This window comes from Podarcis liolepis (genome assembly GCF_965112155.1).
Source record: "Podarcis liolepis genome assembly, chromosome: Z".
NCBI lineage: Eukaryota > Metazoa > Chordata > Lepidosauria > Squamata > Lacertidae > Podarcis > Podarcis liolepis.
The window spans coordinates 43972635-43986171 of NC_139570.1; the positions used below are offsets into that span (position 1 = coordinate 43972635).

General features: G+C 44.5%; 1 protein-coding gene across 6 annotated transcripts in view; it reads right to left on the reverse strand.

Moving 5' to 3' along the window:
• Nucleotides 1–13537, reverse strand: part of ASTN2 (astrotactin 2) — a 706126-nt gene that overhangs the window by 45334 nt on the left and 647255 nt on the right. The window lies entirely within an intron of this gene.

Genomic DNA, 13537 nt, shown 5'->3' on the forward strand with positions numbered 1-13537 from the left:
AGTCAGCATTTTGGGCATCCTGGAGTAACAAGAAACTCATTCCTTAGCTCTGCACATCTATTGTGAGTCAGGCTTTGGCTCTGACAGCGAACAGCAGAATGGCTCTTGTGCCTATCCTCCTTTCTTTACTTTCTTCTCAACCTGATCAAAGACTCAAAAGTGCATAAGAAATGCTGAAGTCTTTGGTATAAAACACGCAAACCAGCCTATTGGTGTGACAAACCAGCAATCCATAAAGCCAGGAGCTGATTTTACAGGTGGTGGCAGTGGCAATAACAAAACAAAACATGGACATGCAAACATTATTTTCATAAAAAGCCACATGCGGGTAACAAATTTCTCCTGCCAGAGGAGAAACAGAACATTTATTCTTTCCCTAAAGAAACCAAAAGGCAAAGTTAGTCATCTTAATGCCTCTTGCAAGTCCCCAAATGGCACCATTGCTATGCTGTTTCCATCACACCACTGTTTGCTCCAGCAGTTTCAAGAAGCAAGTCTAGACCAAAATTTGGGAGTGGCAGAAGTGATTGGCCTGAAGTGATGCCTGGTGTAGGGCACTGAGGCTGAACACTATTGTTGCATGTTGTCAGGGAACTGACATCGGAGCTAGAGGCGGAGGGAAGGCTCTCAAATGATGCTGGAGAAGGGCCCAGCAGGGAGAGAGGCAGCTCCGCAGATGGGGAAGCAAATCAGCGCAACACCAGGGATATAGAGGGGCTGATGGGGGAATCGGCGAGAGGGCTCCAGGACTCTTCACCGGACACCAGCGGGGAGAGCACGGGTCCTCCGCTACCCATGCCCACCCTGCGCAGAAGACTTCCGCGCACAGAGAGTAGGAGGAGACTGGGTGTCAAACAACTTTTATGTTGGAAAAGATTTAGGAAACACCCACTGACGGATTCTGCTAGTGACTGAGGCAGCCACGAAGTGAAGGGCTGTCTAGACTGAAAGGTTTAGCAAGGCAACAAAGCCTGGAGAGGCGGCAACTTATGCACGAGCAACCCATACACTCTACACATGTGCTGCCTTTATTTCTCTAGACCTGTGTGGCGGGAGCCTGTGGTCCTCTAGATGTTCCTGGACTCCAACTCCTATCAACCCTGGCCTTGCCGACTGAGGCTTATGGGAGGTGGAGTCCTGACAACATCTGGAGGGTCACAGGTTTTCCATCTGTGGTCTAGAAAATTGATACTGGCTCCAGTTTTGAGTGGGCTCTTGGCAAAGATTTTCTTGGTGGGATCTTAACCATGGAAATTACCTGGTGATAACTGCCATGATGGATGGCATTGCTTCAGGGCATTCTGGTAAATTTAAGTTTGCTTGCTGCTGCTAGGCAAAGGTGGTAGGCAAAGGGCACCTCTGGAGCCCTGGAAGATGCCCAAGGATGCCGAGAGCTGATATTGGGCCTAAATACTGATCTTGGCCCAAGTGTAGGATAGCTTGCATACCCTCCAACATTTTTCCGATGAAAATAGGGACGCCCCATTCCAGAGTGATAATTTTACTATTTATATCCCACACATCTTACTGGATTGCCCCAGCCACTCTGGGCAGCTTTTGGGGCAACCCAGTAAGATGTGTGGGGTATAAATAGTAAAATTATCATTCTGGAATGGGACATCCCTATTTTCGTCAGAGAAATGTCAGAGGGTATGAAAACACAGGTTTTTTTCATGAGAAACAGCAGGATAGACATAGTTTGTTGATTGTGGCTAACTTTGTGTGTAGACCAATTCAAGGACCAGTGGTGGGAGTTACTCTAGCAAATAGGAGTGTATACATAGCTTAAGTTCTGCCAATGAAATAGGGTGGTTGGGGGGGAATTCCCTCTTCCTATTTTTCCCCATACGGTATTTTATTTAGCTTTTTGCTTCATTTTGAAATTTAGAAGCAGCAGTGAGATTAACATGATGACCGCAACTACTACTACTACTACTACTACTACTACTACTACTGTAATAGCAAGCCATCCTTTGCCTAACACAGTGGTTTTCAAACAGTGTGCCATGGCTCCCTGGGGTGCCTTGTGTGCCGCAAGCAACACTGGCCTCTGCCCTTCTTTCTTTCCTTGCGTCCTCCTCTGATGCCCTCTCCCATCTCTGCCTCCCCCAAACTTGTGCAGCTGTTTGTTGCAGCAGCCCTGGCTACAAGCTCTGCAGGCGAGTGGTGCCTCTGGGGCTGGCCAGGGGGTGCTGGTTGCCAGGAGCTGAGGCAGCTGGCATAAGCAAGCAAGTGGGTGAGGGAGCCCAGCAAGCCAGTTCACCAGCCCTTGCTGTTAGGAATGGACAGACATGTGGGAGGCCGGACAGGCAGGCACTGTGCTGACCTTTTTTGGGCTTGCTGTGTGCAAGGCCCACCTGGAAGCTGAGTGCCCAGTGCTGAAGGGGATCCTTTCCACCATGCAGATCCGGCAGCGCCCACTGATACTACTGCTGCCTCCCAAGGTAAGGTGCAGGCCTCACATTCACCTTCGGCCAGTCTCTGTTGGGTCACTAAGGCTGGGGCATCCTCTCCCCAGGCCCTTGTGGGGCAGTGTGAGGAGGCACCTCTCTTTAGGGTGGGAGGGGGCAGCTCAGAGACCAGGGGCAGCAGCAGCAGCTGCCCAGAGGACTCCCAAGCAGAGGGGAGAGGAGAGGAGGTTGAGGGAACACTCCACAAGGGAGGGTGTTTGGGAAAGGGTGAGAGGCTGCCAGCTCTGCAGGCAAGGGGTGACATAAGTGGGCTCCTGAGCCCCACAGGGGTGCCACAGAAAGAATATAGTCGGTCAAGGAAGTCGTGGACTCAAAAAGCTTGAAAACCTCTGGACATAATGAACTTAAGGAGAAAAGCCTATATGGATAAAAAAATATTTTGTTCGGTCTGACACAGGCATGGTCATATTTCAGCCCCAATGGAGCTGTAATGGAGAACAGGCACATACCTGCATTGGGGAGGAAGGGAGGCTCTCAATTCCCCCTCCTTCAAGGAAAGGAAAACACAGCAGAATTGTCAAGAGGCACAAATAGGCATAAATGGTGGGGACTGGGAGGGAAGAAGGGGGAGGGGCACTTAAGACTTCAGCCCCCTCTCCCAAATGACAGCCCTTTGTGAGGTGCAAAGGAGGGAGGCAGTGGAAAGGAAGGTGAGTAAGAATTGTTTCCATTTTGCTCCTGCCCAGTTTGGTTCTTTCTTTGCTCAGGAAACACCTGGCCTTAGGAGATCCATAAAAATACGTCACATGTGGTGTGTGTTCAATGCACCCTTCCCTTCTCCCAGTTTTCCACCTCAAGGTGTTAAGACTGGAGAGGGGGGATTCTGGGGTTGGTGGCTTGCTCAAACTAGCCCACCTTGCCTTGAACCTTGCAAAAATTCAGTTCCCAGGCTGCAGCTCTGGATGACAAGTCTGCAATGAGATGCCTGCTGTGAATTTATAGAACGTGTACACAAAGGCTGTGTACACACCATACATTTAAAGCACATCCCCTCCCACTAAAAAGAATCTTGGGAACTGTAGCTTACCCCTTCACAAAGCTACAGTTCCCAGCATCTTAAACAAGATACAATTTCCAGGAGTCTTTGGGGAAAGTCATGTGCTTTAAATGTATGATGCTATGTTTTTGTAGCCAACAAAAAAGGGGAGATAATAGAGTTGGAAGGGGGTATGCAAAGGGCCATCTAGTCCAACCCCTTCCAATGCAGGAATCACTGCAGGGGTTGGGACTAGATGAACCCTTTGGTGCTTTTCCAACTCTACACTTCTATGATTCTACAATAACCTGCAAGGAGGAAATTCAGACTCTGCTATTGTTATATTATTGCATTTTGCCCCACCTATCCTCAAGAAGCTCCAGGCATGGTTCTTCCCCACTTCCTGCCAATTTTAGCCACACTACATACACATTTGTGGGAATGGACTGGCGGTCACTGACCAGGACCAAAACTTTAGGGTCACAGTGGGTAGCTTCATATGAATCGTAGAGTTGAAAGGGACCCAAGAGTCATCTAGTCCAAACCCCTGCAATGCAGGTATGGTGTTTGTATGGAGCCCCCAGTCGTCTCACGGGCTATTGACCCGTACACCACTAATCTGCTGCCACCCTGGTAAATCACTTAGTCTCAGTCAGGTTCTTAAGTTAATAATGAAGATTGTGGTTTATTGCAAACACAAATAAACTTTAAATGCATTCGAAACGCTGTTACCCTTTACCCTCTTAGTCTTATTTTATTCTGCCTCTAACTCTTCTACCTCCCCTCACACAAGAACCAACTGCACTGTCTCTCTATTTCCATCTCTCTGCCAACTGCTTTCCCAACTGCCTTTTCCCAACTAACCAACTAACTAACTAACAAACTAACTAAACCTTGGGCTAAGCCCTCTGGCTTTTCTATTGGTCTACCTATTAACTCTTTCTCTTCCCCTGTACAGACATTTTCAAAGGAACGGGCAAACACCACAGCAGGATTCTCAGCTAAAGCATCCAAGGCAGAAGGCCATCCAACCTCTGCTCAAAAACCTCCAAGGAAGAAGAGTCCACAGCCTCCTGAAGGAGACTGTTCCTCTGTCAAACAGCTCTTATAGCCAGAAAGTTTTCCTCCCTGATGTTTAATCTGAATTTCCATTCCTGTAATTTGAAGCCTCTGGTTTGAATCCTACCCTCCAGGGCAGGAAAAAAACAATATTGTTCCCTCTTCGATGTGACAACCCTTGAGATATCAAAAGATTTATTTTTTTTAGCCTAGAACTTCTGGAAGACTTGATTTAAAATGAGAAAGAATTGATCAAAAAGCCAGGAAAAGAATCCATAAAACAAATGAATAATAATAATAATAATAATAATAATAATTATTATTATTATTATTATTATTATTAATTCCTACCCCGCCCATCTGGCTGGATTTCCCCAGCCACTCTGGGTGGCTTTCAACAGAACATTAAAAACAGAATAAAACTTCAAACATTAAAAACTTCCCTAAACAGGGCTGCCTTTAGATGCTACAAGCACATTATTCAGTGTTGGTAAATCAAGAAATTTAGGGGTATTGTGTTGCCTTCGCTCCCCCTTTCACCCTTTTCTATGATTGAGTCATCCTGTCAAGCTTACTGGACAAACTCATGACCTGAACGTGATCACAACTGATCTGGAAGTCTGAATCAAGAAATTGAATAGAAAATAAAAAAATTGTGACATACTTTGAATTTGCCAACAAACCAGTTAAATTGCAGGTGTGACAATAAAAGAAAAAACAGGTTATGAATTTTATAAATAAAATTAATATAGACGGCAAAGTTATACTGTTGGTGTGTGAGCATCTACTCTTGTGTTCTCATTTCTTTCTGCAGCTGTGTTCTTTACGGAAAAGTTTTCCTGCATATTTTACTTCTTTTCAGCAGCAGCATTCCAACTATCTCTTAGTGAAATTCCTGTTATAGGAATAAACATCATTTGGTTCTGTTTCTCAGAGTCTTTAATATTTACAAAACTTTACACTGGTCATTAATAAAGAAAACAAAACAATTAAAGCAACATAATCTTTTTCTCTAGGAAAATAGGAGCCATTTCCTAGAGAGAAAACTGACAGCGTAATTAATCTTCAACAGGTGTGGACAATTTTTTAAAATCCAATTATCACCTTGCTAGCCCAAAGAAATATGCCACTTTCTTTGGTCTCATTTTTCTATGCAAGGTTTTTTGGGTGGGTTGGATTTTGGACAATTCAGGATGATTAGCTATTTAGACATATGGGGTCACGGGGATGTGACTAACAGCATACCCATCAACTGCCCCGTTTCTCCCAAGACATTCATGGAAACCGTAAAGCAATCATACTTTTACAGTATGTCCCTTAAAATCCTGATTTTTGCAAGCAAGGCAGAGGCGGTTCTAAGGGAGTGTGGAGCTTCTGGGGTGGCGATTGGAAATGGCAATTTGATAGATAAGCCAAAGTGCTACTTGGGTTAGCAAGAATGGGCTCTTGGCTGTGATCAGGGCCCAATCAGTGTGACTGGGAAGTGGAGCAAGCCTTCTTGTCAGGGTTATTTCCTGGTCTTTCTTTCCACTTCTGAAAATGTATGAGCCAGAGAGAGCAGATGCATTTTATACAGGCAACCATCCACTTATGCACTTTCTACTCACATGAGACTCTGTATACACTTGGCACCAGGAAATAAATAAACAGAATCACACCAGGAACTGGTGAAAGAGAACGGGGGAGTCCTCATAGCCCACAAGGAGACCCTCCCCGGAGCCCAAAGAGCATGTCAATGAGAGTGGAGGAAGCCCTGAAGAGACTGGAGGCGCAGTGGGGCTTTGTTTATGCTGCTCAGCCTCCCTGCCTAACAGCTGATTAGTGTGGTAGCGCAGCAGCAACAGCCCCTTTCCCGCACACCCTCCAGCCTCCTGCTGGCCCCAAAGATTCAGCTCTAGATATTTACTTAGAAGTAATAAGAAGGCATATATTACAGTGGAACATGCAGAGGTTATGTATTATTTTTGAAAAATCACTAGATCATTAGATTTTTGTAAAATAAAATGGAGGCAATGACTTGTACTCTCTGGATCAATAGTTGAGATTCCTGCATTGCAGTGGGTTGGACTACGTGGCCCTTGGCTCCCTTCCAATTCTAATATTCTATGATTCAACAAAAGCATCTATGACAGATGGCCATCCAATATGCTGTTTGGCTCCAATTCCCATCAGCCCCAGCCAGTCAAGGGTGGTAGGAGTTGCACACCAGCAACATCTGGAGGGCCACAGGCTCCCACCTGTTTTATTCCCTTATGAATTGAACCTGGGTATTCCCAATCCTTGTCTGACACTCAGACCATTTAACTGCTCCTTCCTCTGGTGGTCATTTGAGCAATACGGTGGACGCTCAGGTTGCGAACATGATCTGTGTGGGATGCACATTCGCAACCCGCAGTGTTCGCAACCCGTGTCTGCGTGTGTGCGGGTTGCGATTTGGCACTTCTGCACATGCACAACCGCCAAAACTCAGAAGTAACCAGTTCCGGTACTTCCGAATTTCAGTGGTCCACAACCCGAAAACACTCAACCTGAAGCGGCTGTAACCCGAGGTATGACTGTACTGCTTAAGTGTTGCCTAACAGAGGAGTGGAAGAGCAGTCTCATGTGCCTCCCAGCCCTTCTCCTTCAACTCCTGGCCTTCTGTAACCCACACAGGCTGCATTTCGCTCCTCACTTTCACTGCTTTATCCAACCTTGTCGCTTTGCCTGCCTTGGAGTAAAAAGAGATTTCTGTTTTTTCCATAAAACTGGCCTTCAAAGAGATGAGAAAAGCAGGGCCTCATCTAGTAATGTTGAGAGCTCTAGGGATGCCTTCCCGAATGCCACAGACACAGGGAAATTTCTCCTCTCTGTGCCTTATGCATGGTGGTCTGAAAGCTGGGGGTGGGGGTGGGGGGGTTGTAGAAACTTTGCCCCCCTTCATTTCGTTCCTTTCTTTGCCTATTAAATTCCAGTTTCCTGTCTTCTCATTCCTGACTGGCCCCCACCCGCAGAGCACCCTATATTGATTTATTTAAAGACATGGGGAAAATATTTAAATGGAGAGGAAAATGGGAAAAATGCTTCACCCTCTCAAATGCACAATGAAAAGTTGCAAAAAGATTTCTACCTTGGAAAATTTTCTGGTGAGTTTTTCCTATTGTTTAATCCCTGCTTTGAGTTACACAGAAATGAGAAAGCACATTTTATAAGGTTCTAATTCATACCTAAACCATACAGTTTATGGTTTTACATTGTGTATGTGTGTGTACACACACACACATGTATATACACAGACATACCAACCAGCAACGAAGCTATGACTCTACCTGTGTATAGCTGTAACTGATTGTTTCAACATATGCTTAAACAAAACAAGGCTTTGGAGGCCTGGCTGAGGTGTGATTTAGGCCAGGAGGCGTAGTTTTCCTCTCAGATCCCTTTGTAAGAAAGAAAGAGTCTGCTTCATTAATAGAGTGCAGGAACCAATGAAAAAACGTCCCAACTGTCTGGTAGAAGCACCCAACCCCACACATTGCTAACATGCTGCATGCTCCAAAGGTTCAATTTTACCTAAAAAGAGTTCGCATTGGGGCACTGAACATAGGGGCCAGGTGTGCACCAAATCCAGATCTAGGCCAAAATTATATTTTCAAGAACATCCTCAGGTCAATTGACAACATAGTTAGGCTCCTCTGAATTCTTTTTCGATGAGAAATGAAGGAGGTTGTGCCTGTGTCCTATCAAATCGTTTGCTCTGTGCAGTGGTGGGGTAGGGTGGAGAATCACAGATGAAGCCACAGAACTCCTGTCCCACATACCAGTCTACCAACACTTGGGGATAGGAAAGTGGCACAAACACACACACTTCACACGCCCCCACCTGAATTCTGCAGATGGGGAAAGCAGCCATTGGGGCTCCTCTTAAGACAGCAGCAGTGAGTTTTGGGCCCACAAATTTTACTCTCACCCCACTCCCTGAAATCTGGTGTGGGATTTTGTGGTGAAGAAGCTGAACCCTCAAAACTCTTAACAAGTTACACCAACAAAAATTTAACAAGTATCCCTCCAACAGGGACAGATTAAAAAACAAAACAAAACTTAACAATCAAGTTATCTTCCCTGCCAGGTTGTTAAAAAGGGATGGAACGACCTGGTTCCCCCAGTTTCTTATTTTACATTTAGATTTCCATGCTTGCACATCCATGCAATGATTTTTTAAATTTTCAAAAAATTCTCCGACATTTTAGTGAGAATTTCTCCTAATAATCACAGCTTGATTACCATTTTGACTGATGGACACATTTTTGCAAGCAATGTCGTTGAATAAGATTAATTTCAGAATATTTCCCCAAACACATTCATCGTTATGAACACTTAAAACATGCACTTCTGTAAGCATGGTTTTGTTCAAGGACAATTTGAGTACAAATTGCACAAATTTGGTTACTAATTTGAGTACAAATTTGCACAATTTGAGTAAATGAATTTCCAAGGATGGGTGTGTTTCAGTACTCATATTGTTGCAGAAAGTGTGAATTTGAGAGGTTCACTTTTATATACAAACTGAATCAGATTTCTCCCCCATCCAGAATCCAGAATGCGGCAGCTAGAGTGGTGACTGGGGGCGGCCACCAAGACCACATAACACCCATCTTGAAAGAACTACATTGGCTCCCAGTAAGTTTCCGAGCACAATTCAAAGTGTTGGTGTTGACCTTTAAAGCCCTAAACAGCCTCGGTCCAGTATACCTGAAGGAGCGTCTCCACCCCCATCTTTCTGCCTGGACACTTAGGTCCAGCGCTGAGGGCCTCTGGCGGTTCCCTCACTGCGAGAAGCAAAGCTACAGGGAACCAGGCAGAGGGCCTTCTTGGTAGTGGCACCCACCCTGTGGAATGCCCTCCCATCAGATGTCAAAGAGATAAACAACTACCTGACATTTAGAAGACATATGAAGGCAGCCCTCTTCAGGGAAGTTTTTAATGTGTGACATTTTTAATGTATTTTTAATCTTCGTTGGAAGCTGCCCAGAGTGGCTGGAGAAACTCAGCCAGATGGGCAGGGTACAAATAAATTATTATTATTATTATTATTATTATTATCATCATCATCATCATCATCATCATCATCATCATCATCATCCCTGTTGTTAAGAGACTTGTACTTTGAGCCTGGAAGGTCTGAGGACCTTTACTGCCTTTTCTACATTTGAACATTTACCCTATATACGTCAGTCTTATGTAGACACCTATTTCAGCACCTGGATCGTGTATATCAAGTTACATGTTTAAGATGGATGTACTTGTTAAGTATAATTGTTTAATTGACACTGAAATGGAAAATGGCAAAATGCATATTACCAAAAAAGTTCAACGCAGGGAAATTCCACTGCAGTATTCTAAGGAAATCTGAGTTTTAACTGAGTTGGTAATTAACTGTTGAATGTCCTCTGCTCCAATACTGAATGTTTAGCATTGAACATGTGACAAAGGTATCACATTGCAAATCACCATTTTGAAAGGGAGTTGCCTTTGGTCTTTGTTCTCAGTAAGGATGTAAATGAAGCTCTCTTGAAGCACACAGCCTCAGCATGTGGGAAGCAACAGACCTCTGCTTCTAGGTCTGTTGGAATTATTTCATTTTTTTGTAAGGTTCTGAGCCTGTCCCTTGGACTGTCATATGTCTTATGGAACTGTTTGGATGTATCATTTGATGTTTCTATTCTCTTTTGAAGAACGTTCTGCAACTAAAGTTTTAAACAATCTAATGGGTCTCGACAATATTTCATTTCAGAAGGAGCCAGTTTTTATGCATCCAGACACTTCAAACCGTGCAATATTAATCGTACTAATGGTTACTGTGCCCTTAATATGAGCTGACACTGTTTTCTCTTTCAACTTTTTTGTCTCTTTCTCTGTTTTTTCTTCTGTTAAATTTGAAAGTATTTTTTAAAAATAACTTTTCCTGCTGAATAGGGATTATGGACAGTGCAGTATATATATAGCATCCCCTCTCAGGAGGACAAATCAGGACTCTACTCCCCACCCCCCGGCACCATCCTGCCACTGCCACCTGCCTGCTGACCCGCACCTGTTTGTTGGGGTACCCATGACTGCCCACTCACTTTTCAGCACAATATACTTCTGGCAGCCCTGCCATGGCTACCACTGCACTCTCCATCTCCACCATACTTCAGGAAGTGCGGGCTTCTGGAAGTATGGTGGTGGCAGCAGAAGAGGCCATGGAGGAGGCCATTGAGGCGGGGGCTGTGGAAGGAACCAAAGTGGGACAGCTGGGATTGGAGACAGAAGCCAGGGCAGCTTTTGATAATCCAGGGTGAAACATTCAAAATGGGAGAGCTGGTTGGTATGAATACAGTCCATGTGATTGGAGTTCTTAGAAAGAGAGAAAATATATCTTCAAAGGAGGTTTGGACTAGGCTAGGATGCCCTTGTTTCCAAATTATATCCCTTTGAAATCTGAAAGTCTTCAAAGATAATACTTTACTTGTTCCTGTCAGAGACTATCCAGACTGGCAGCTACGTTATGGAATCTACTGGGGTATGATGGAGTTCAAGGACTAGGAAGAAGCAGTTTATTTATAGGCAATGAGTGCACAAAAATAAATTCCTTATCTGGTTACTTTAAAAGCCTTTAATACAAACCAGGGGTCAGCAAACATTTTCAGCAGGGGGCAGTCCACTGTCCCTCAGAGCTTGTGGGGGGCCAGACTATATTTTGAAAAAAGAAGAACGAATTCCTATGCCACAAATAACCCAGAGATGCATTTTAAATAAAAGGACACATTCTACTCATGTAAAAACATGCTCATTCCCAGACCGTCCGCGGGCCGGATTTAGAAGGAGATTGGGCTGGATCCGGCCCCCGGGCCTTAGTTTGCCTACTCATGATCCAAACCATGAGGAAAAGGCATCTTCATAAACCAAACCAGGAATTCAAATAATAAAAAAGAGGGCACAAGATAATGCTCATGGGGCACCTGCAATTTAATGGGGGAAAGCTAAAATAATTGTCTGTGTACATATGTTTATAGCTGTACCATTCCTCTTGTGAGTGATATTCAGGGTGAGTGTCAATCCTTCCATAGCTATAACAGCACACCCATCTATGGTCAGGAGCTATCAACAGACTTGTGGAAATCTCTAGATTTGCAAATGTTACTGCCCGCCCCCTCCAAAATCCTTTAGAAATAAAAAGTGTTCTTTGGTGCAGAGGGGTCAGAATCCTCCCCTCGATGACCTCACAGAGGATTGAGCATGCTCTTAACATGCTAAGAGTTTAGAGGGGAATGTGTAAAACTGTCATGGAACTGAGTGTCCTGGAAGAGCACTTACAGCACTAACAACCTTTTGCGCACACAACTCCATAGTGTTTCACTATTAGAAACTCATGTTTAAAAGATTATCATGTTTGCTGAACTAGATTGCAGAATGACTTTCCCATCACCTACTACCTTTTTCCAACCTGAGGTCCTTATTCCCTACTGGCCAAGCTTTCAGGGGGTCACATGCTGGTGGCAGCGGACCAAGAGCAAAATTGGGTGGCATAATAGATGCAGACTTTATCTTTTTAATTACAATTTTCATTAATTTTTTATAACTTTAGCCAATTAATTTTCAACTTAAAATTAGTTATACATTTATCTTATAATTTTTCCCACTTCCTCATCTATGCTGTTTTTATACCCACCCCTTTTGTATACTGCATAATATTGCGCATTTCACCTAATACACATTCCTCTGTTCCATAAATTATCATTTCTTCCCGTTGCTCAAATTTCAAATCCTGCCTGCAATTTCATTTGCTTATGAATAAACTTCAAATAATCTTTGCACAGTAGGTTAGTTTCTACCACACACCTTCCTTTATCTTCCACCCAGGCGACCAAGAGGTGTTATCATAGTCCAAGGATGCAATCCTGCCAATAACAACCAAGAAAGGTGCAAGGGAGGTCAGTGAGTAGCATGGCCCATGGAGAGAGTGTATGGCTTGGGAGGTGGCGTGGTGTGGGGAGTCTCAATGGCCAGGCAGAGAATTCTTGAGGGATGTATTTGGCCCCAGGCCTGCACTTTCCTTCCCTTATGGTACCTGAGCCTTTCTCAGCTAGAGATGCCAGGGACTGAACCTGGGATCTTCTCCGTGCAAAGCATATGCTCTGTCAAGGAGCTTTGACTGCACACCCCTTAGGCTCTGCATAGATGATTACCTCCTTTACCCATGTTGTGCCCCAATTTAGGCTCATGAGAAGGGCTATCACTATTCTACCACACAAAAAGGATGAATTAGAGATTGAGATGCGGCCGAGGTCATTTGGGATCTTTATGGCAGCATGCCCCCTTTCTCTCTCCTCTCCAAGGCACCCTCACAGGAAAGGAAGATAAGAGATAATCTTGCCAAAGAGCAATAAAGATTGGTATTCATTTTCCCCTATCTGCTTTTTTGGCTTCCATAAGGAAATAATAAAAATGCATGCAAGTCACCCTACCCTTGGGAAAAGACAGTTAGGCTCGGGCAAAAAGACGGTTAGGCTCGGGAAACTGAGCTGCTAATAAGAAGGGAAGGAGAGAGGAAGGGAGATCTGGCTTTGTATGTGCGTGCATGTGTTGCAGGGCGGGTGGCGGGTGGCTGTGCTCAGATTGATGGCTTGGTCTTTTATCCATTTTGGACCGGGAAGAGGTGCACAGATGGTTTGTGATTTAAAATGGTCCCCATAAATCAAGTCCATAAGAGTAATCGAAATGCTCCCATCTCTCTCACTCCCACCACAACCACCTTGCATTACTGCTGAACAACAATGGAATGCATGGCCAGAGGTGGAGCGGGAGGCTCTCAGCATGAAAGCGGGACAGGGGGAAGCTATCTGCTGTGTGAACATGGGCAGCAGGCTGAGCAGGCACATGAAAACTTAGGTCAGCTGTCAGGACTGGCATTTTAGACAATGCCCAAGTGAAAAAAAGCACTGTGAATACATTTGAGGTAAGGCAGCATCATAAAATAAATCTTAAAAGTCTCACTTCAGTGGGGTCTCTT